We start from the raw sequence: 25,584 nt of genomic DNA, 5'->3' as shown, positions 1-25,584 counted from the left end.
TTGTTTACATTAGAGAAATCTGTTATGCTGTCATACTTTCTGCATTATTTTATCCTTCTGTTTCCATATGAACAGAGTAATGATATACTTTTGGTATGAATTATTTTTAGTTAAGTGAAATAGCAAACAAGAAAGAACAAAAGTAAAGCCTCCATGAGAGGCAACAGTGTATGCATCTCTTATGCGACAGTCTGCACTGAACTGAACGCAAAATAGCTGCTTGTCTCTGTAGAAACTTGAGACTTTAGGCATTTAAAGATGCAGTACACAGAAAACAAAAGGTTGCTTACCTAAATGCAACTCCTTCATTTTGCCTCCTGTGTCCCATATTCTAGGCTTTAGGAGATTGAGAAGTGTGGCTAGTTGTCTTTTGTGTTGCAATGGGTAGCACCATACATTTTCCTATATCCACATTCTAATCCCTTGCATGATGCCTAAACCAGTTCATAGAATTGTTGAAATACCTACATTAAAAACCCTCTTTTGTGCCAGCATAACTCTTTTCTACATCAAATTTAATTAATGTCCTTAAAATTTGCAGTTGGCCCAGTTGTGAAGTTCAGATCAGGACCTGAATTTCCCTAACAAGGTTTTTGGATCTGGATTTGGGCCCATTTTACTTTGTGTAACTTGCCACTCTTTAAAAAATCTGCTCCTGCCTCCCCTGGCAAAATGGCAACACTTTTAAAAGACAAAGTTTCCCAATAAAAATCTGTTTATAGATTTTCTTCAATAAAAACACTTAATTTTTAGTGATTATCAAAGGGGCCACACTGACAACTGGCCCTGGAGACTGAAGACCTTAGGCTACGGACACAGGTTAAATTAGGGCAGTGACAAGGTAGGTTTCCCCCACAGTGTGTCTAAACCTTATTTTACAGAGCGGAGTTCAGTTTTCATACCTATTGTCTGATCAAAAACCATTGAATTCATTAGAAGGACTCCCATTGACTTCAGTGGGGCTTTGGATCCTATATCCTTGGTCTTTCTAACAAAATACCAACATGGAGGCCAGGCAGCAATGGTGGTTTTGAACAGATGTCTGGTGATAATCCACCAACTCTTATCAGAACAGGTTTCAGAGGAACAGCCGTGTTAGTCTGTATTCGCAAAAAGCAAAGGAGTACTTGTGGCATCTTAGAGACTAACCAATTTATTTGAGCGTAAGCTTTCGTGAGCTACAGCTCACTTCATCGGATGCAAAGCTCAAATAAATTGGTTAGTCTCTAAGCCACAAGTACTCTTATCAGAACAGTCACTTAAGAACCACCCTCTGATGAGCAAGTTTGGTCACTATTGATGTAGTCTGGATTTGAACCAGTGCCATTGAACCATTGGTTAGTTCTGTACAACTGTATTGTTTTGTGGAGTTTTTCAAATAAACTACATGTGCAAGAGTAACCTCTAGAAGCATGACTCCCAGACCATGTAGACAGACTTGCTCTAGCTCTACTTGAATTAACATGCTAAAAAGAGCAGCATGGATGTTGTGGCATAAATGGCAGCTTGGGTTAGCCACCTGAGGTTGGACTGAAGGGGTCAGGTGGGCTTTGGACTTGGGTATTTAGTGTGAGCCGCAGTGTCCACACTGCTATTTTAGCACATTAGCTTGAGCAGAGCTAGCGTGAGTCTCTACCCGGGCTGGGAGTCACGTTTGCTGTTGCAGTGTAGACATTCCCTCAATGCTTTAAAGAGAGTACAGCTGGAGAGCTAAAAGCAAACAACAGAAGGAGAGAGAAATGATGAGCTACAGGCAAGGAAAGATGGGGAGATTGAGGAAGGGTGTTCTAGAATGCTGGGTCCATTGAGACAAAGGCTGTCTGAGTGGCAATGATAAGTTTGCATAGCTGGGTTAGACTCAGAGGAACAGAAAAATTACAAATCAGTTTTTGTCATCAGACTTGCAGTGTAAATACTGTACTAGCATTTTCACAAATTATATTAGATGAGATTCAAACAATTATAAAACAGTCCAGGTGAGAGAGAGCTTGTCAGGATGGATGTAGAGGGCTCCAGAGCTACTGTAACTTGTCAAAACTGAAATGAGAGAGGCCTTACAGAATGGTTGTATTGTACAGGATCACCACGTATCCTTCCAAGTGAGCTAGTTGTGGGCAAGGAAACGTTCTGGACAAAATACATGGGATGCTCAAGATGTTATAGACAAGTGCCTTCAGCATCCTTTTTGGACGGCATTCTTACAAGCACCCTAATGAAGTCATAGATACGATGTGTATAAAGAAGGTGTGTCTGAGTCTGGGGGACTGGATTGGACTGTGGTTGGAATACAAGATTGGGGTCAGGCACCTATGTGTTCTAATCCAGACTTTAGTACTGACTTCAATCTGTGGAGCTAAATTAATACCATAAAGCTCTTGCTCCTACAGTTCCTGTGCTCCCACAGCATTATCTGCTAACAATGTTATAGTTCAGGCTAAGATTTTGTCCTGGATATTTTTAGTAAAAGTCACGGACAGGTCGCGGGCAATTAACAAAAATTCATGGAAGTCTGTGACCTGTCCCTGGCTTTTACTAAAAATAATTGTGACAAAATGGGGAGCAAGGAGGATCAAGCACCTACTACTGCTGGGCAGCTATGGGGTCCCCCCACCACTCGCAGTGGCTGGGCAGCTGCATGGTCTCCCCACGGCAGCTGGGCACCTCCAGCCCCACCGCCCCAAGGCTGATGCGGAAAATGTCCTGGAGGTCTCTGGAAGTCATGGATTCTGTGATTTCTGTGACAAAATCTTAGCCTTAGTTATAGCATATACCTTTTTAGTAAGTAATTAGAGATTTTTACACCCACGATTTTTGGCATCTTTTATCATTTTTATCCTAACGATGTGTTTCGGTTGCCAAGCTGATTATGGTAGTTGAAAATAAATAAACTGCTTCCTCGCTTACATGTCTTTCCCATTCCAAAGATTCTTGGAAATTTGGGCCTAAGTTTTTTTTTTTTTTTAAGATTTCTGAAAATTCACATAGAATATTTTCAAATGTACTCACTTGCATTTGTACACTCAAAATTGGTACGCACAAATCCTGCTTACTGTCAGATGGGTTTGTGCAGATGTAGATGGCTATCGCGCACACATAACAAATATCTGTTCAAAAGTTCCTGTTTTATGCACATAATTAGTTGCACTTACAGATACTGTATGTGCATTTTTGGAGATTGTTTGTTTGAAAATTAGACCTTCTAGCTTACAGCTCATGAAGCTGCTATGGGACCAAATCCTTGTCCTATTAAAGACAATGGGAAGTGATTGCCTCTGATTTATCTGGACTAGGTTTTAACCTTTATTTCTAAAACTTTCATAATTCACCTGTAGTCTTCTGATCATCTGTTTCCCTTCCCAGCAACCACCTGGAACTTTCACCTTCTTGTTCTAGGAACACAAATGCCCCTTGGCTGGACAGCTTTCTGTTCTTTAATTGAAGTAGCAGTTTACTACAGTCTGTACAATTCAGCTCTGTCTCTTCTGGAGTCTTTTGTACATAGTCATGGGTGAGGGAAATAACAGATGTCACTGGAAAAGCTGATTTTCAAGTGGAAAATTTGTGAAATGTAATAATTTGTTGACATTTATTTCTTCCCTTTATTGGACACACTGAAAGGATTTACAAGCAAATATTTGGGAACCCTTCTCTTTAGAGCTAGAAGATTCATAAAGTTCAAGAGGTATCCTTTATGCAAGCCTATGGACCAGACAACTTCAAGGTTTCATGGCTTGGGTCTCAGCACAGCAAACTTATTTTCTGAGCGATAGGAGTTGGGATTGGCCATAGGTTCTCCCCTCATGACAGGAAAGTTTTATTCTGGTCAATTTTGGTTAAATTGAGAGAGGTTTGTTTGACAATTTCTCTCTCTCTCTCTCTGTCTCTCTTTCTTTCAGGAAAGCAAAACAAAAATGAAACACACCTCAAAGGTAACTTTTGCTCTGCATTATCTTTGTTTTTTTTATAATGGAAAGGGAACTGATCTAGTGTGTTCATCAGTCAAGAAGCAACCTATTTTCCGTTCTGTCCATAGTTTATACGAAGTGTCCAAAGAATAGAATTTGCTTGTGCATTTTTTGATTATTTAAAAAACCATAATGGCTATTCTAGCAGTAAAAGTGTCATGAAATTACTGTAAGGTTGCATGAGTTTTGGCCATAAATCTTATTCGCTTCAGCTAGATCTCATACTTTAATTCACCGGGGTATAAAATACTATTTATACTACTTCTTAGTTCACTTAATCATAATTAAATGACTTCAGAGGGCAATAATTCCTAGAGACTCTTTCTTTGATGTGACACAAATAACAAACTCTTTGTAATGTGTAGGTGTTCTACTTCACTTTTACATTTTGCCACAGTCTTATACAACATATAATGTTCTCTTTAGCTACAGGCATATGGTCTAGTTACATGCAACATATGGGTCACAGATGGGCTGACACGGCCGCATGACATCTTTTTTAATTTCATTGCACTGTATTGAGGATATGCTTGGACCTTTTCATGATGGCTTGAAAGGGGTCTACTAAGGGTTTTCTTTTTCTCCACCTGTGCATTTGTATACCATTTTTTTGCCTTTAGATTGTGTCATATTAATAAACAACGTTATCAAAATCATACCATGATGACAAATTTATTGTTGCCTTAAGCATGGCTTCATTGCAAAGTATTCATAGCTTCTTTTCTGATTTTTGGATATGCCTGTTATTCTTGGGCTTGCTTTTTCTCCACTGATCCCCAGCAAGAGGACATTCTTAGGAAGCAGAGAGGGGCCTGAGCCAAAACCCTGGCTCCAAATATCCTTGATTTTGGAGAGTTTTTGAAAACTAGATTTGAATTTTCAAAATGATCTAAACCAAAATAACAATATTTTGCCCTTCTATAGGACCTTCTATCCAAGCATGTGAACCATGGCTGCTGATACCATGATTGTTAGCATAGACCAAACTCAAGACCTTCAGCAACAAAAGCACAGGTCTCCAGGCCAGAGCCTGAATGGAACCTTTGGGTTCTACCAAAATAGACATAATAAATTATTTTTAAAAATAGTAAATTGCAGAAGTTTGTGTGCTGTGCTTGAGGAACTAAGGTTATCAAGACGTAATCCTGGTTGGGAAGTGAATGGTTACTTTAATTTCAATATCAACACATCAGCGTTCTCAGAGCCTTTATCAAAGGTCTGATTCTTGTTGTCTATGGTTGAGGAGCTCTGACTTGACAGCACATTGGATTAGGGCCAAGAGAAAATATAAGTTTGCCGTATCAGAACAAACCACTGGGTCATTTATCCAGCCTTTGACAGTGGCCAAAAATACGTTAAGAGGAAGATGAATGCCCCATTTGTACAAGGCTGTGTAAATGTGATGGAGATGGGAATTATTTGTTACGTTATGTCTGGTAGCCAGAATATAAAAGAGAATAACTACAGGATGGTGAGTTTGATTCCTTACAAGTATCGCTGGCAGTTGATCCATTACAATAGAAGCAATCCCTGTTCATTAAACAGTGAAACTAATACCTGGCAAGACTGACTGAGCACTCCAGCCTCTGACCTTTGTTTCCCACTATTAGTTGGGTGTTCTCCTCCTGGCCTAATGTTATGGTACGGAGATTGAACTAACACAAAAGCTCAGAAGAAGGAGGTGGGGTGAGGGATACTAGAGTACGCATCCAACTCATAAATTGTCTTTCCTGCCCTTTGAAGTTCTTTTGTACTGTCCATGAAAGCCCTGAAGCCTTGCAGGTTTGGACTTTCTGCAATAGAAAAATTGCAGTCAAGCCAGGAGTTAGTCATTAAGCTAAAATATTTTATACTTGAGAAGGTTTCTTTTTTCTTTTCCAAAATGTGAAAAATAAGCTGCTACTTCAGGAGCACTTGTCAGATGTGCAGATACAGCATTTCTTTTCCCCAAAGTGACCAGGTCTGAAATCAAAGCTGAGAGGAGGTGGGGTAACTAGGAACTGCTCCAGTATCTCAGCAACTAAGTTGTAACTCTGATTATGTTGTTGTTGTTGTGTTTCCAGACCAGATTCCTTTATTCCTAAATTTCACATTTTTGGTTACAAGTTGACACAATGGATGAAAAAACAGACTTAAAAAAGAAGGTCTTACAGTTGTGTTGAAAGTCTGTTTCTGTCACATGTTTTACATTTTGCTAATCCCTTTTCAAAAAAGCTTTCTCTATGTCTTCCTGGTCAGATGGTTTGATTAAGCAAATATAATAACAGGTTTTTTCAATTATCTGACCCACAGTATCTGAACTTACATCATGCATTTTCTTTGGAGGCTGGAACCAAAACTCTTTAGGTAAATAACTGGGAATTTTACATTTATTTCAGCTGCCTGTTTCTTTAAGGAACAGACTCAAGCCCTATTCCATTGTTAAGAATTTGTGCTGAATTACATATGTTTTTAAGGCAAATATCTGTTAGAACTAACCCAGAATGGGAAAGTGTCATGAAAATACACCAGTCTTTGGATAAATTTGCTTTGCATATTTCATATGCTTTAATTAAGAACAATACTACTGGCTCTGGATGAAAAAATGATTTTTTGGGGAGAAAAAGAAAATATATTTTCAATAGAAATGTGTTTGGACCAATGCCCAGATAAAAATCTCCCCTAATTTCGTGAAAGTCTAAATCTAGAGCTAAACTTTGTCTTTGCTGGATATCTCTAATTTTACATATAACGTGATATAGTTGAGATCCAATGAAGTGAGCTGTAGCTCATGGAAGCTTATGCTCAAATAAATTTGTTGGTCTCTAAGGTGCCACAAGTCCTCCTTTTCTTTTTGCGGATACAGACTAACACGGCTGCTACTCTGAAAGTTGAGATTTTGTTAGTTTTAAGATAAAATCTATAATCACTGATATACTTGCACCTGACTGATAAGATTTATCCTTTTAGAGGAAAACTATTTCAAATAATCTACAGTGGATTCAATATTGTAAACTCATGAAGCCTAAATTGATGCTAGTTACTTCTATAATCCCTTTAAAGTACTTTTGACGAGCAGAGAGGGGACTGCAGTAGAATTGATGCAGCCCTCGAGTGTATTAACTCTCTCTGCAAGCTTTTCCACAGGGTTAGGGGGAGGGAGGGGAAACAATGCATATGGTTTTTCCACCTTACCAGTCCTGCCTCTCTTGTCTCTGACCTGCTCCTTCACTGCTCCTGATCTTCAACTCAACTTGTATTTTGTCAGGATTGAGTGGAATTCTGACCTCTCAAATTTTTAGTCTGCTCTAAATCTAGAACCCACCTTTTTGTGTAGGTTTTAAATTTGGTATAAGTTATTGCACTCATTCCAGGAACAGAGGGATGAGAGCAGAGAACAAAACAGAAGAGTTAATTTAGTTCTCCATTTTTCTATATCAGGCTTAGGGACATCACTTGTACTATACTTATGGGCTCCATGTTTTCCTTTCGCCAGTTGGTTTATTCACAAAAATGTCTTTAAAGATGTTTTATCCATTCTGTTATCCCTTTAATATGTATCCTCCTTGAGCTGAATACATTTGTCCCAGTTTTCTCTGAATAGTTCCCTGCAAAGTATTTTGTTTTAGAAATGAATTAGGTTTGTAGTTTGTAAATACAATACACTTACCAAAGCTTGTCACTTTTCTGTAAAACGGCCTCTGAAATCCGTCTCCTTCTCCATCTCTTCAGGTAACACCCTGGTCTAGTCTTTGGCCATTGCTCACCTGTAACCCTCTGTCCCCTCTGCCATCCCAACACCCAACCTATTCCCCTTTAGTATATGGTACATTCAAAATGCTGTAACATATACAATTAATCTGTCACCGCTCTGATCCAGTTGGTCCTCAACAGGTTTTTCATCACCTGTATCCTTTTTAATTTCCTCATCCTGATCATCACCTATAACTTTGCTGTTGTCTGCATCTTAAATCTCATCTCTTACCACTTCCTGTCCCCCTTCACTCCACCAACACCACAGTCCTGACGACCTTCCTTCAATCCCACCCGACCTCCTGGGTATGTACTTGGATGGCTAGTCCAAGCCTCTGCCCATGCCCATGCGGTAGCACTGCTATTTTTAGCCTGCTATGTTGAGCAGAACAAGTGTGTGTCTGCCTGAGCTGGGAATTACACCTCCCAGCTGCTGTGTAGACGTACCCTTTGTGTTCTTCTCCTACTCTAGTCTTGAGGTTTCTCCCATATTGCCCCTTAAACCTGGAAACATCCTAATGCAGCTCGTTCCAGTCCTCTCCTCTTCTTATTTCCTCCAAAGGTCACTTCTATGAACACTGTCAGTTAATGCTATGGTTCATTAAAAAATAACAGACAAAACCAAACTGGTGCTGCCCTGCAATATATCTCCAACGGGGACTATTTGTGCCTATGTTTATTTTGTTTCTAACTGTTGCCTATGTTTAACTTCCCTGACCGTGAGTTTCTTTGACCAGGACTCTCTCTCCTTGGGATCTGTACCATGTTGAGCACGCTGTCTGTGTTCGATAAATAATAAATGATTATTTACTAAAGGGTCATTTTGCCTCTTCCTTTGTATCGATTTTTCTCATTAGCAGAATGGAGTTACATGTCTGTCTCAAATGAACATAAAAGAACCTGAAGTCTGAAACGATCCTTTTTAGGGGATGAGGGCCTGCACCCACTCCACAATAAAAATGGATTCAATAGAAGGTATTAACAGGGAACTGGAATTTTTCAAACTCACTTTAAAGGAAAAATACACAATTTTTGACTGTGTCAACAGCAATGCCACTACTTGCTCTCTCTCGGTACAAAGAGTGCACACGCTGTTATAGTTATTGGCAGTGAGGAAATGGAAGTGAAACCAACTCAGGTACTGAAAGGAGGACAGTCTGATTTCTGAATGTTATCTCTTGGATTTTACAACTTTGTTTTGTAATTACTAACTAAAGATGGGTCTGAAATCTGTGGATCCAAACCTCTGGATCTGAATAGCACAGAATTTTGAGATATTCAAAACTCACATCCAGATTTCAAAAATAAATATATTTATTCATTTGTAGTTTTACTACTCTACAGAAAAGAAAAGAGCACCCATCCAGTGCTCTGGGTGCCCTGGACAATATTTTTAAAATATACTAATATCTAAAGATTCCCATACACTAAAGAGTCCCATCGGTTTTCCCAAGATCAAATCAAAACAAATATTAATTAATTTCACAAAATCTCTGACAGAGTCTCACACCATTTGTATCCATCTCTTCCCCATTTCTTTGTGGACCAGGAAGAAGAGTTGTGCTCTGCAGTCTTCCCTGAACATTAACAAACTCAAGCCGTTATGGACCAAGATGAGGAGTGAATCCCAAAGGCCTAGGGCCCTAATGGAAACTGTCCGGCCAATGCCCCCAGCCTTATACCTAGGGTGACCAGATGTCCCAATTTTATTGGGACAGTCGCAATATTTGGGACTTTATCTTATATAGGCGCCTATTACCCTCCCACCTCCTGTCCCAATTTTTTACACTTGCTGTCTGGTCACACTACTTATACCAATGGGTCTCCAGCTCTGGTGTCTCCACTGACCACAGATGTGGCAGCATGTCACAGGGCAAGAGATGTGAAAATAAAACCCTTTAGCAAGTGACCGATATCTTTGTAATGGGCCAAGCCAGAACCCCAGTTTCAAACACTGAATGCTTGTACTCAAACTGTTGGTTTAACCCCTCTATGTAAGAGTTTTTTGCCTTTTTTTTTTTCGTTTTATTAAATCTGGTTTGAACTCTTTGGATGGTGTGAAACTATACAGATGCATGGAAGAGAGGGTTTGAGAATGACAGCATCTTGCTAAAATCTGTGGAATCTAATAATATCCTGATAATAGAGCTGGGTGGAAACTATTTTCCCATTTTGCAAGAATTTTTCAAACATTTTTCCCATCCCAAATCAAGGCAAAAAGTTAAAATCTCAAAAATATTCACAAACCAGAAATCAGAAAAACAATTTGGCTCAATTGAAACATTTTGTTTCAATCCTTTCAAAAAATTATTTCAGTTTTGAACTTGAGAATTTTTATATTTTTTACTATAAATTAACTTAAATTTTGAATCAAAGTCATTTTGACCTAAAAAGCAAACTTGTTCATTTTGAAAATGTCAAAATGGGCATGTTTATAATTTTAAATCCTTTTTTCAGAATTTTTTCAAAATGGGAAATTAGTCAAAAATGACTTTCCTGCCATTATGGTTTTGAGCAATTGGCATTTCCTGATTTAAAAAAAAATGTTGAAAAATTCTCAACCAGCTTTACCTGAAAATGCCACATGATTCTCAGTGATATTGATGTGAGCTGTGCACGTGCAACCAATATGCAGATTATCGGTGTTATTTAGAGTAGATTAAGTGGATTGGATAAAATTAGAGCTGATATGAAATATTGCTCAAAAGTATAGATGGGCTTATACTGCTAAATGTGCATTTGTATTTTGCACTCCTCAATGACTGAAGCTGGTGATTGGAACCAATCTTTTGGTTCAGGATCCATGTTTGCTCCAAACCTCTTGAGGTTAGTTAGTTCATCAACCCACAAAAGATGCCCAAGGTGCTCCTTGATTCTTCACAGTTATTTAAAGAATTGGTTTAGGTTACAGTGTTGCACCTTTTGTCAGCTGGCTTTTGTAAAGAATTGTACAAAGGCAAGTAGTCCTATTTTTGCAGACTTATCTTTCTTAAAGGTCAAGGACTTTCTTCCTCCTACTGAAACCTTAGAAGACCCCTAGGCCCTGTATCTCCCGCCAGACATTAAAGGGTACATTTCAAAGCAGTGAGTGTGGGAGGTACATACACAAATCTTTTTAACAAATAATGGGATTTATTTCCGACTTGATCCGCTTGAGCACCACTTAAAAAACTTACCTCTGAACATGTGTCTTAAAAGTCCTTCAGTCACCACTCTTTGGGATACAGAATTTGTTGGCAGGCAGGGTGTGGACATTATTTACCTTGTGTGTGTTGGGGGGAGGGAAAGTAAAAGGCAGTTTAATGGCTTCATAGCCATTTAGTTCCCTTGGGGCAGCTGCTGCCTAAGCTGACCATGGTAAGACACTATTATTCTGGAGCTTGCATCCAAACTAGATCACATCTGCGAGTTAAAAAGACAGGTTTCAGAGTAAGAGAATGTAAAAAGAATGTATGTAGGCCTTTGGCAACGAAAGAAGCTCCCATCATTTTCATAGCCCTGCTGCAAGCATACCAGGGTCACACAGATCACATTGTTAAACTTGCATTGTGCACTGACTTCTTTCCAATCCCAGGTCTGTCTGAGAGCCTGGCCCTTATTTTCAAAGCACTAAGTGATCCAGGCCCAAGTTATTGGAGAGACTGACTATGACTCTACACCCCTATGCAATGCAAACAGTGAGCACGCTGAAACAGATGGAGCCCAGATTTAAACTTGTGGGAGCAGGCAGCAGGGCATTCTCAGTGGAGGAAATCGTTACCACCAAAGAGAAGGCTGAGTCCAGAAGAAAAGTTATAGGAGGAATGTGAATGAAATGAGAGCAATGACTGTGGATAAGAATGGGGAGGATATCCCTTAAGTAGGAAGCAGCATAGAAGAAAGGACAGTGATGGCTGAGGGAGTAGTGGATGAAAGGGGCATCAAGACTGAAGAGAGTTTGGCTATGTGGGCCAGGCAGATTTATGTTGGGCATTGAAGGTGAAAACAAGGAGCCTAATCTTTGGTGTCTGCTCATTCTCTTTCATGCCTTACAAGCAGTGCAAAGGGGATGGAGAGCTGTCCTAGCAGGGTAACTTGAGATTTCTCTTCCATAGGGAACCCCTGAATGGCATAAAGCTGGCATATGTTTATGGCACTTACTCTTGGACTTCTGCTCAAAGTAGTGGGTGTGCAGGGGGAGGGAGGGATTGTGGCTGGAATACTCAGTATGGGAAGCGATCCTGGGATGGTGTAATTGCCTTAAGGGGCAATCCCAGGCAATGCAATTTAGAGCAGCACTGAAACTTCTTTAACATGTGCTGTGTGCTGAGTGGGCCAAACTGGTTCCTAGCTGCTCCGAGTATTGGTGTTGTAGAAAGATGACAGAAAGCTTATCTATGCCTCCTTTTCTGAGGTGTTTCAAGCGCAGCTCAGCTGCACCTGAGAATCTGATCAGGAAACTGATGTGGTGGTGAAGAGGAAACTAGTGAAGGGATTAAATAAGGGAGGTAAATACCGGAGAGGGAGAGGAATTATTTAAGCTCAGTACCAATGTGGACACAAGAACAAATGGATATAAACTGGCCACCAGGAAGTTTAGACTTGAAATTAGACGAAGGTTTCTAACCATCAGAGGAGTGAAGTTTTGGAATAGCCTTCCAAGGGAAGCAGTGGGGGCAAAAGATCTATCTGGCCTTAAGATTAAACTCGATAAGTTTATGGAGGAGATAGTATGATGGGATAACATGGTTTTGGTAATTAAATATTCATGGTAAATAGGCCCAATTGCCTGTGATGGGATATTAGATGGGGTGGGAGCTGAGTTACCCAGGAAAGAATTTTCTGTAGTATCTGGCTGGTGAATCTTGCCCATATGCTCAGGGTTTAGCTGATCGCCATATCTGGGGTCGGGAAGGAATTTTCCTCCAGGGCAGATTGGAAGAGGCCCTGGAGGTTTTTCGCCTTGCTCTGTAGCATGGGGCACGAGTCACTTGCTGGAGGATTCTCTGCTCCTTGAAGTCTTTAAACCACGATTTGAGGACTTCAATAGCTCAGATATCGGTGAGAGGTTTTTTGCAGGAGTGGTGGGTGAAATTCTGTGGCCTGCGTTGTGCAGGAGGTCAGACTAGATGATCATAATGGTCCCTTCTGACCTAAATATCTATGAATCTAGGTGATGTCAGATGGGGCAAGAACTAATTTTTGAAATCTGTTTTAGATTAGGGGTCTCGGACTTTAAATCCTCTCCTTCACACCATAGTCCCTTAACCCAACTAACATCAGCTCAAAATAATTCAAGAAAAAAAGTTTGATTATGCCATCGAATACTGAACGTTTCCTTTGTTTTGTTTCTTAAATTTAAAAAATAGTTTTAGATGAGATATTTCTTTAATATTGTGTTGCTATTGATATATGACCCCTAGCAAGTTTATTCCATCCGGATGCACAGTTCACTCAAATGAATTATTAGAGCAATCACAAAATCCATAGTAGAAAAGCGAGCAATTAACCTTTACTAATAAGAGCCAGAGGTAGGCTTTGAGAGAGTAAAAGTGAAGTAGGTAGCTGGTGTTTAGTTTCAACAGCTAATTTTAACACCAGCAGATGGTGCTAAAATGTCCATTTTTTAAAACAAACATCTCAAATTTCCTTAAAATCATAAACTGTCAGGGAAAGATAAATTGAGATACATTAGCTAATTGCTGTGGAAAGTTCAAGCTAGGGTGATATTAGTCATCATTTTATTTAGACTAGCATAACATGCATGGAAACTTATGTAGCCCTTTCTTATTTTGCTTTTAAGATGTATCAGTTTTCCTTGAGTCAGGTCTTTACCTTGAGTAAGGTAATTAAAGTATTTCAGGAATTTCCATCCATATGCAAATCTGAAGAAACACCCTGATGTACAATTTTTACAGATAATTAAGAGAAAGATTTATGTGTTTGATTTGTTTTTCCTTTATCTGAGTACAAGCTACAGAGGAAACAATTGGTAATTCTTTATTCCCAAGACATTACTCTGTGGCTTTGAAAAATGTTGCTTTGTTAGTTGCTAGTCTATTTGGAAAGACGTACTACAGTATTTTTTAACCTGTAGTAGCCCTTAATACCAAATGGAAAATACAAAAAATTAAAGTACAGGAACTGACTGGATAGCTCAGGGAGGTTGGTAAAGGGACACAGAGTCTGTTCAGTGGCCTATGTGAAATGGGTTGATGTGTCTCACAAAATAGCTCATAGTGGATAAGAGTCCATCTACATAAAAATGATAACCACAACTGGCACCATTGTTGGTAGTTTCAATAGAGGGGCAAGGACTGAATAGGCCACTTAAAATAAACTATTCTCTACCTATTAGAGGGAATGTAATGTGTTGGATTTATATACATATGCATGTCCATATGATATGGGGGAGAAGACAGAGAAATACCATATTTTCTGTGGCTGGCCCACGGAGTGGGTAAGTGACCCCACAACTAGCAACAGCTAAGAGTTTTCCTGCAGCTCAAATAGTACAGGTCTGTGTTTCTGGATCAGAAGGACCAAAGTCTGAGTCTCATCTCCTCACGGGTGAGTGTGTGATTAATATAGTAATGGTCTGCTGCACATGGATTTATAACAGTGGTCCCTTTAAGTAAGAACTGAGGCACATTTCTCAAGGTAGAGTGGGGAACTCTCCAGGCTTTATATGTTTTGTGTATAAACTGAAGGTTTCAGTCTCAAGGTCAATCCAGCACTTTCATTATTATCATCATCCTTGTTTGTAGTCTGGTAGTACTTAAAAGTGAGTTCCAGATTCATTTTAAACACACAGCTTTATTCTCTGTAGATATATTATACAGTTAGTATGAAGAAATGAGTATTGTAATAATATTGGTTGTACAGCACCAGATAATACAGCCACAGAGCAGAAACCAGGCAGACAACCAGCTTGCACCCCCAAATACTATAAATCCGCTTTAAAAACAGACATGGAGGGTGGGATTTTGACTGAGGTCACCAGGGCAAACTCAGTTTAGGTCTTTTCCAGAAAAGCCAGTATGCACAGAATACATAGACCTCAATTTATGTACCTTAGGGAGATGAAGGAGTACACCAATCCTGTGGTTATGGGGAGTCTGGGTATCTCAAACCTGTGCCTACAAAATTAAACCATCCTTTCTAATGCCTAAAGACATATTTAAAAGTTTCTTGTCTTTGTCATTCAAGTCTGGAGATTATTGTTAGTGAGGTATTTTAATCATTGTATTCAATAGCTGTGAGCCAGATCCTGATGTCTCTTCCATTGACTTCAGTGACAGTTTTCCCTGAATAAGGGTTGAGAAATGACTTCAGAATGTATCCCCTTAAAAATAACTTGATATGACTATTGAATGTTTTAGCCAGCCATGAGGTCACTTTGTACTATGCAGCACCCTGCTGCTCACTTTATAAATACCCCTACCATAGCAGTCGCCCAACTGATGCAGCAGATTAACACCATGAAAAGGTATCCACAAAGACTTATTAAAAATGGTATGTAACTATTTTTGGCAATGATGCGTGTATAATTATTTGCTGACCTATTGAATTGGTCATTGAAACACTGTGAAATTCAGGTTTTAATAAGCATTGCCATCATGATAATTAAAGGCTCTGTCTTATGGGAATGTGTGCTTGTTAAATTGTAATTTGGTTTAAAAAATAATTAAAGACAGAGGTTATTTAGGAAGGAAGGCTTAAGACCAAGATTGTATCTGTAAGAGATTAAAGACAGGAAGCCCCAGGGTATTGCAGTCCTGAAATGCAACTCTTATGAAAGAAAATAAAGAATTATAGGCAGCACAGGTAGTGATGCCTATAGTTAAAGTTGTCCAACACTTTCTATTATAAGATTCTGTTTTCAGTTGCTTATAACTTTGCCAAACTTAAACCATTTGGGCTGAAATTTTCCATGCCAAGTGTCTGCCTCAGATTGAATTTTTTGGAAAGTTTCAGCTAGAACGGTTCAGCCACTTCTCAGAATGAGAATGAGGTTAGGGAAAAATACATTGTTTTGCCCATGTTAAAAATCTTACAACTGTTTCCTTGAGAAGCCCTAATCCCTCTATCCTTTGGAGCAGGGATTTGAAACTTTGCAGGGGAGTTGCCCTAATGTCAGGGCTGTGCCTTTTCCCACCCCGATAAAAATTCACCCAAATTTGGCCAACTTAAAAAAAATCAGTTTTCATGTGCCCAGAGACTTGTTAGAGTCTGGCAGCCAACTTCTCTAAAGATTCATCTGCAGTTAGCACGCTTTATGTCTTCACTGCTGTTATGTACCAACCGGACTGCACATGCACCATCCCCAGAGTGACCGAGCATGTTCCATCGTGGGACTGCAGGGGCTGATCAGGATTTCCCTGCAATTGCTCTTCCTGGTTGCTAGACACTGCTGTGGCACTCAGCATAGGAACTGAGAGCAAGAAGATACTCTGTCTTATGCTCTCAGTGACCCTTCTGCTTGTGCCCAGGCAGTGTGGAGGAGAAGGAAGAATCTGCTTGACTTGAAAACAGAGAGCTGAGGGACAGGGAGTGGGATGAGGGGAAGAGATGCAGGGTGGTGGGGACAGTGGCAGGAGTAGGATCTCAGGGGCGTGGGGGAATAGAAGCCTGGAAGGGAAGGGGCAATTGGAGCAGGACCTGGGAGAGTGGGACACAAGACTTGGAGGATGGCTAGGAAAAAGAGGGGGAGAGTATGGGCAGAAGTCATGGAGTGGAAGGATAGATGCAGAAGGGGACAGGCAAGAACAGGTATAATTGCAGGAAGTGGGGATAGGAGCAGAAGAGGAGTCTGGGAGGGACAGGGGTGGAAGGGTCTGTAATCACTAGAGGACACTCCCATATAGAATTTGGAACTCATCCTCTTATTCCTGAGTCTCAGCTGTCCTTTTCTGTTTAGCAAATAGGTTTGAAACCCTCTGACAAAACGTGTTTCTCCATCCCCTCTAGTGGCAGATCCACACAGAAGATAACAGCCTTCTCCAACTATCAATTGCTCCGTCAGGTCAAGAGGATTGTAATGTGAATCTTAAGGTCCCAACCCTGCAGATGACTCATACTGGAGAGTCTGTATGATTCCACCTGATATATTTTTGTTTTTTAAAATTTTTTTTTAAAAAAAACTTTGGAAATTACATAATAAAAGACATTAAAAGAATGTTAAGGTGGCAAAGTCAAGCACTAAAAGGTTAGGAAGTGGCAGAATTAAGTTTGCCATGGCCATTCAAGCCATCTTGATTATGCTGTCAAAACCAGCATGTTGTTTTATGCTCTCTCACTCTAAAGTACTTTCTTAACAGTCCAATCACAATTCTCAATTCAGATTGTTTGTTTATTTTTAAATTATTATAATGTTTTACAATTACTGTGGTTCAGTTCAAGAACCAGTGATGATCCATGCTTTAAGGCACAGCTGTACTTAGAATGCAGCAGTATAAAAATAGCATCTACATTAGAGATAGACCAACACTAGAACCTCTAATCCAAACCCTTAGGATTTTTTCGTGGGCCTATATGAGTGAAGTGTTCATTTCAGATTCCTGGATCTATACCCTGCCTCTTTCGTTTTGTTTCTGGATTGAGCCCAGAGCTGGAAAGGGTCTGGTTTCTGGTTCAATTCTCACAAAAACAGCTTGCAAAATGTTGGTTCTGTTGAACCTACATTGCTCCCCTGAGTTAGCCTGATCGTTAGCCTAAACCTGATTTCGATCTGGATCCTCATCTGAAGGCTTCCTCCTCATCCCATCTGAACAGCTTACCCAATGCTGCTCCTTTAGGTTCTTGGATTCACATCTGTTTTATCTTGGATTCACAAAATCTCTTTGTCTGCCACTCAACAGCAGCAAAGAAAAATTTTATAAAGAGTTGATCATCTCTCAGACAGTACCTACAAAGGTGTACCAATAAGAAACTAGCAATGCAGGATCTTCTTTCTGAGATGAAACTAAAAATCTATACTAAACTAGAGACCATCTTTAAATGAAATAAAATTTTCATAGACTTAATGTGTAAGAGACAGTCTTTGGCATTTATTACACAGTTATTAGCCACACTGAAATCCAACCCAATTATTAGCTTGTCCACTATCTCAGCTGTCCAATCTTCAAACCCAGTTTTCGGACAGGTACACATTCCTCAGTCACTGTCTCCATTTGAGACCAATTAGGTAGTTCAATTTTTAATCCCCTATTCCGTAGCCTTTTTAGCATGTCTGGTCTAATAACTGTTATGTTTGAGCTGGTGCCCACTATTTCCATGCATTTCATAGATCCTATTACACATTCAACAGCCAAACTCCCATTATTGTTTAACTGTTTAAACGTGAACAAAAACTGTGGGGCCCATCCTTGAACCTCCAAGCGTTGCCCCTTCAGCTTGACCATTTCCCATATTGGGAGTGGGGCATTCACTAGACACTTGTGATGCTTTGTTCTGGCCAGCCTTGCATTTTTAACATACCTTGTTTACAAACCAAATTTATCACTTTTTTCAGGTCATTCAAAATGAATCCCCTTTTCCGTCATACATATTAGTCACAGAGTTGTACTTACAGGATTCCTGGTGATCAGCTTCCGTCTTCCTCACTCATGGCTGCTTCCTCTTCTGGTACACTGCTGCTAATTTTACAGTTTCATGGAGTGTTTTTGGCCTTTCACCAAACTTGATATACAAGTTCAAGTCTAGCTGTCTATAAATTGGTCCACTGCCAATTTCTCCTGAAAATCTTTGCTGGTGTCTTGGTATGCCAGGAACACAAGTCTCCACAGGTCTGCTGACAGTTTAGGTGGAGAATCTCTCCCCCGCCCTCCCCCCCATGCTTAGTTGTACCAGGCTGGCTTCAAACAACATATCAAGGGCTTGTACTATATCTGGATAATTCAGTCTCTTTTATGGGAGTAAGTTCTGTAGCACCATCAGAGCTGAGTCACTCAGGTTGGCTGCTAGGATTCCCCCTTTGTGTCCATCTTCCCAGCCATTCACTTGGGCTATGATGATGAACTGAGTCAAATACCCCTCCCAGAGAATTTTTGCTATTATTTGTCCTGGGACAATTTGACCTCTCTCCTCTGGGGTCCTTGTGGGTAACAAACAAGTTAGAAAAGTGTTGTAAGTGTTCTGTCTTACCTGGTTCTCTGGCTGGCCCAGTTCCTCACTTAAGTAGGTTCTTACAACTATCTTAAATGAAAGGTGGTGGTAGCACCCAATCTATAACATAACCAGTGCAGTATACATTGGTTTCTCTCATTGTGGACAGGAAGTTGGAAGCACTGTACCTTTTGAACCTTGTTGCTCCATCCCACAGTGCAGTCCCTGGCATTTGTAAATTGCTCAGCCTCCCTGTTCCAAGCAAGACTACAGAGTGCCATGGGATAGTTGATTGAAAAGTCCTGGAATGCACTGTCTTATAGTGAGGTACTGTGGATAATTGCATGATTGCCAACTTCATGGATTTGGTTGAAGGTAATACGGATGGAGTAATTACAATTGATTATTTTTTCTGCTATTGAATTCAGGGAAGTCTTATGGCCTATGTTATGCAGGAGGTCAGACTAGATGATCACGTGGTCCTTTATGGCCTTATAATATATGACTCTATTGAGCCAATTAATATACTAAATTGATTGCTCATTTATTTATTTGCTGCGTAGTGGCTTAAGTTCTTAATTGTTTACGAATCATGTCTGTTTGCCCTTCACCTATGGCTCTCCCCACAGCCCCCTTTCCCTTACTCTCATCACCCTCCTCTTCATTGACTTGCTCTATATGCTTGCTTGCTATTACCCTCCCCCTTCAGTTCCCACCAGCTCTGTATACTCTTCTCCTTCTCCCCTTCTCAGATCCCCACCTCCTGCAAATCTGTGCCTTTCTCTATACCCTCCTCTTACTCTACTGCTGTGAAGAACACTGCCATCTCTCAGTCGCCCAAGACCGTAATCTGGGCTTCATCTTTAACTTGGTCCTCTCTTTAGACCCACACATCCAGGTCAGGTGTAAATCATGCTGTGTTTTCCTTCATTGCATATCAAAGATCTGACATCTTCTCTTGTCTCATGTTTTCCAGACCTTTATCACCTCATACCCTGACTATTACAATCTCCTCCTCTGTGGCTTTGACTTCTGCAACCTTGCCTTTCTGAAGTCCATGCAAAACTCTGCTATTTAGGTTTCAGAGGAACAGCCGTGTTAGTCTGTATTCGCAAAAAGAAAAGGAGTACTTGTGGCACCTTAGAGACTAACCAATTTATTTGAGCATAAGCTTTCGTGAGCTACAGCTCACTTCATCGGATGCATACTGTGGAAACTGCAGAAGACATTATATACACAGAGACCATGAAACAATACCTCCTCCCACCCCACTCTCCTGCTGGTAGATCATCTTCCTGGCCCGTCATTCTCACTATTTCACACACACCTCTTGAATCCTTCTACTGGCTTGTCCTTATCTTTTCCAATTTATCCCTGCTCTATCTGTCAGCTTTATGATATTATTACATTATAAGCTGCTGTCTTTGCTTTGCCAAAAATGCCAGCTTTTACAATCTGTTAATTAACTCCCATAAGCACCTTCGTGCTTTCTCTCATGCCATCCTCTTGTGTGGTATAATCCCCCTGGAAAAGTCTATAAAGCTACTACTTTATTCAAATCCTTCTTTAAAACTATCTGCTGCCATGATGCCTAAAGACCAATGCTAGCTGATAATGATTAGACAGATGACACACTAAACTGTGTGCTCAGCTGTACTCACATTATTGTTACCTGTTCCTTCCCTTTCCTTTCCATCCCTTACCCTCACTTGTTGTTTCATCTGTCTGTTTCTTGTCACTAGCCAACAGCATAAAAACTTTGGAGCAGGGAATGCCTTTTTAGTACATTTGTATAGCACCTAACACAGCATAGCTCTTATCCCTGATTGGGATCTCTAGGCACGGTTGTTATACTAGGAAGGAAACATATCTCAATCTGAGAGATCTAAAGGTCTAGAAATGCACTCAATTTGCATCCTGAAAAATTATGCTTTTAAATTTTCCATGTTCTCATGAGCTGTCAGGCTATGTCACCAGTGTGTGTGTGTGTGTGTGTCAAACAACAGAAAACTCTTCTTATTATGTAATTTAAAAAATCCTACATTATGGATGAGTATATGAAATATTTTTGAAAGATTTTTTTTTTCTTTAATGTACCTTGTGTATGTTGTCCTTGCAACACTGCTTTTTGCTATGGTAACAACTTCTTTTTTATTGGAATGGAGCATAAATGTGTAATGCTGCATCAACCCCTTTACTCCTGAGAGAAATTAGCTTTAAGAAGATTTTTCTGCCAAACTTTCTAGGAGGAAAAAAATGTTGAAAAATGTGCAATAATTGAGAAAAACAAGATTTTATTTTACATAGGAATGTTTCCCAATAAGATGTGTCATTGTCTGTTTGATTATGGTCCTATATTTGGAAACATTGACCATTTTTAAATAAAGGGGTGGAGAGATTTTTTTTGCACACTATATTTCATTTCTGTTATTTTTCATATCAGAAAGTAAGTGGTTTCTTTCCTGAGTCAAATGAGCAACAGCTGGAACTTCCTGCTCCCCTCCCATACTTCCACTTGAGGATCAACATCAGCTGTGGCTTTGTGGAGAGGCATAGTGTGGGACTGAGATTGCAATTTAGCATCTGATTTGAGTATGTAATAACAATTAGGAGCTCCAGGGTCCAGCAGCACAATCATGGGCCTTGGAATACACTTGTATCTGGATGTGTTCTAAATCTAAGTTCTCTGGAGGGTAATAAGCCTGCAAGCAGGCCAAGAAAAGGAAAAGGAGAGAACTTGGTTTGGAGGTACTTTAGGACTTCCCTGGAGGTCCTTCAACCAGTGAATCATCAATGTTGAAATATTTGCAGCCAAATTCCAAGTTCAGGCTGAATTGTGGAAAGGGAAAGAGGAACGCTATATAAATTGGACAGTTGAATTGTCTCCTCAGGATCCCTAATAATTGATAGACACTTCATACTATCAAGTCTGTCACCATAATGGATACAGTTATGCCACATTATTCAAATTAGGCCTGATACTGCAAGATGCTCAGGAGTTCCTGCCAGATTCTAACTACCCTCTCTTCCCAATAAAGTCGACAGAAATATCTGATCTGGTGATCAAGAGCAGACTTCAGTCTATAGGGCTGTCAATCTTATACCTTTTTTGTGAATTGTCCTATCATGCACAAATAAATGAAATTTTAGATTTCTCAAAAGTACAGTGAGAATACAAAATGCTATACATGTGCAGTCACAGTGCAGGGTAACTGTATCTTGTATTTCCTCTCAGTGGTCCAGCAAGGGCACCCACTCTCAGGCTTCCTGCTCCCCAGCCATTCCCTTTCATGGGTGGAGACCTGCATCTCACTGCCCTGTAATTAGGGCAGTGAGATGCAGGTCTCCACCAGGCTGCACAGTTTCCTGCCTTCACTGTTATTCCCAGCAGAGACAGGCTGCCCAAGCAAGCACACCTGTTGGCTTTCACTTCAGACACAGTTAACAGCATGACTGCCTAGTTATAGATACCACTACAGGAAAAAAAAACATTAAAAACAGTAAAAGAACCTACGTGCATGCTTATAAGCTTACCAGAGATCACTTCAACTCTAACATGGGCTCTGGCAGGAGCAGTCCTTCAACACCCCGCTCACAGTGTTTCCTTGTGGTTTCAAGTTTATCTCAGCTTCAGCTCAGAACAAGCACGTAGTCTTACAGAGCCTCAGTAGGCCCAGTCCTTCCAACCCTTCCCTAAGGATTGGGGTCCTTTATGTACCAGGAGTACTGTCCTTTTGCTGGATCAGGAAGAAGGCTTTGAGCCTTTTTAAAACCAGGCTCTTTATCCAAAAATCCTTTCTTTGTCTGTTGTCCTTGGAGAATCCAGTTTGAACTGGCATATACACATCTCTCTGGGATGGTGGCTTCAAAAGGCTGATAACGGAGGAAGTACATTAGCATCCCCCTCCTCATAGAGGAGTTACATACAATTCCACGGTAACACATGCACAATTGCATTTTTAATACAATGAATGCAAAAAAAATTTAACCTAATCCAATAATGTTTAATTCAGTAACGTTTGACCAGGATGTTGTCATTCTGTCACAAGTGTCTCTGAGGTAATTTGTAAGAGAAAGGATATTGTAAGACATTGCTGCTGAGAATGTGTCACCACATTCTTGGTGGCACTGTAACTGCCTGAGACATATTACAGCTGGGATCTGATACCAGTTTGCAGCCACTTCTTATGCCCCACTAATGCAAGCAGTGGTTTAAACCATAATCTCATTTTAACAGTGGTCCTCATGATTCAACTACAGTGTGATCTTTGCCCTACCCTGTAAATTAACTCTGAGCAGACCTGTGAGTTAATTTTGTCGACACACTTTCAGATTTCAGAGGAACAGCCGTGTTAGTCTGTATTCGCAAAAAGAAAAGGAGTACTTGTGGCACCTTAGAGACTAACCAATTTATTTGAGCATGAGCTTTCGTGAGCTACAGCTCACTTCATCAGATGCATACCGTGGTCACTGATCTTTATTTCCTATGAATACAACTTGCATAGGGAGAGGAAATTAAGATACTATTTATAGGGGCTAATCAGGCAAAAATCTGTAGAAGTCAATGAGTGCAGAGTTCATTCTGAAGTGCAGTTACGGTTAGAAAAATATCTCCTTCTTACTTGACAAATCTGTTTCCTGTGTATCTTTGAGTCCTACCTTCTTATTACAGTGACACAAGCAAGTGCGTATTGTTGTTAGTACCATGTAGCCAGGGCGACCTGGGGTCTATTCTGCCTGGTGTATCCTTAGTGAAAGTGCTAGAAAATATCTAATTCAAGAAGCTTTGTAGCTGATGATGTGAAAGTCTGTAAAGAGCTTTGTGATTGTTCAGGATAAACAGGACCGTATAAATGTAATCTGTTGTTTTATATAAAGGGTGAGAAAAAGTAATTTCATTATGATTAAAAATACGATGTGTCTTTTTTAATGCAGAAAATTTCCCCAAAAAACAACTTGCAAATTAAGAGAATAACTGCATAAGATGAGTTGTGTCAGAGAATATTATACTGAACTTGTTTTTAACCTGCTTCCCAGTGGTTTCTTCTGTTCTCTAAGTTAGTGAGTGGTCAAACATTTTTTTTTGCGGTGTCATTCCCAGGAATATGGAATGAGTTACCACTAGAACTATGTCCTATCTATTCCTCCACTCTCTGGAGAAAAACTGATGACATTTACTCCATATATGCTAGGGAGTTTGAGGGTAGTCTGGAATTTGGTTTTACTTATAGCAATATTTGAGGATGGTGGACTGTTATTTTTATTTTATTGACTTTACAAAATTGTTGCACAGCCAATGAAAAAAAATCTAAAAATTAAGTAAAATGTTCCAAGTTGAACATTTTTAGCTCTCTTAGCTCCCAGTGGTTTTATTTGGGACACACTAATCATTTTTACTTCTCTGTGAATCAAATACTGAGATTCTTCTTTATCCTAAGGTCCACATATCGATTACAATGGGTATTTCAGCCTGTTTGCAGCTTGGGGGCCAAACCAGACCTCCCAGTCACTGGCAGTAGGTAAATGGTCCGTCATCTGAAATTCTCACTGTTTTTTCCCTGTTACCGTAACAGCAGGCAGGCTGAACCAGTCTGTGACTGGTGGGATCAATAACAATGAAAGGATGTTACAGATTGCCAAGAAAATATTCATTTCCCTATATTGGCTGCTGGGTGAAGGTAGCTGTAACTAATTTTGTATGCCACTAACAATGTAGTGATACCATCTAATTTTAAAGAACCATTTGCATGGATGTAACATTATCCAGTTCCAGTATGTTGTGGGAAGTTATAATTGTAGGCTTTCTGTGCTGCAGTTACTTGATACAACAGGACTGAGTCAAAAGTGCTTTCGTATCTCCAGTTTATAAGCTCCCTGGCTTCTGTGGGTTTTTTTTTCTCTACCCTAATTTTATTTAATTGTAGCTTTTCCATTTTTAATTCTGTACTCTTTATCAAATCCAGTATGTTAGTTGTAGGAGGTGTAGGGGTTCTGTGATTGTAAAACCCAGACTCCTACATATGAGGTTTTTTTCTCTCTCAGCATCGGCATGAATATGTATTGAGTCTTCTGAAGCCACAACATGGCTAGAAGGTGCCTGATAAAAGAGGTACCATAATTTATTTCTGTAGTTTGCATTGCTAAATGAACAGCTGAAAGCAGAGAAGGGCAGCTACAATATTCCACCATTTACTCATATTTCTAACAGTTTCAGCTGATTCAGTCATCCCAGGGCCGGCCCTAGGTTTTTTGCTGCCCCAAGCTCCGAGAGCGCAGGCAAAAAAAAAAAAAAAGGTGGGCGGGGGGGAGGTGGCCGGAACGCCGCCCCTGGAATTGTGCCGCCCCAAACACGTGCTTGCTTTGCTGGTGCCAAGAGGCAGTCCTGAGTCATCCTATTTTTATTTCCAATACCAACAAAATAGCATCTGTAAGTTACTCTAGGTAGGATAAAAATTATAAAGAATTTGGTTGTCATCCTTGGACACAAGTGATCACCACTTGGATCTCTGGAAGGAGTTTCTTCCCATGATTCATAATTGGCTTGGTGCATTATTACTTTTTTTTAGGCTTTGCAGTGAAGCGTCTAAAGTTGGCTACTGACAGAGACAAGATACTGGAATAGATAGACCATGTCTCCGTTCCATTATGGCACTTTCTATCTACTTAAATCTAAAATCTAGCAAAAAGATGCTAGAAACATTTACTTGTAACTGTCTAGTAAGGTGGGTTTCTTCCCTGTCATTTGGAAAATTTGAATTTTGTATGTTCATACAATAAAGTTGCTCAGGTCACTCATTTCATA

General features: G+C 40.0%; 1 long non-coding RNA gene across 3 annotated transcripts in view; it reads left to right on the top strand.

The window, feature by feature from the left end:
* LOC142073234 (uncharacterized) overlaps positions 1 to 25,584 on the top strand; it is a 309,657-nt gene that overhangs the window by 55,800 nt on the left and 228,273 nt on the right. For 2 of the 3 annotated variants that reach the window (XR_012670001.1, XR_012670000.1), the window contains exon 2: positions 3,897 to 3,929. The exons of the other annotated variant lie outside the window; for it this stretch is intronic. This is a non-coding gene — a long non-coding RNA (uncharacterized LOC142073234). The remainder of the gene's footprint in view (positions 1 to 3,896; positions 3,930 to 25,584) is intronic. 3 annotated transcript variants of the gene reach the window in all.

The sequence above is a fragment of the Caretta caretta genome, chromosome 9 (genome assembly GCF_965140235.1).
Source record: "Caretta caretta isolate rCarCar2 chromosome 9, rCarCar1.hap1, whole genome shotgun sequence".
Taxonomy (NCBI): domain Eukaryota; kingdom Metazoa; phylum Chordata; order Testudines; family Cheloniidae; genus Caretta; species Caretta caretta.
The sequence above is the reverse complement of the archived record's forward strand: the minus strand, read 5'-3'. Positions and strand labels throughout refer to the sequence as shown.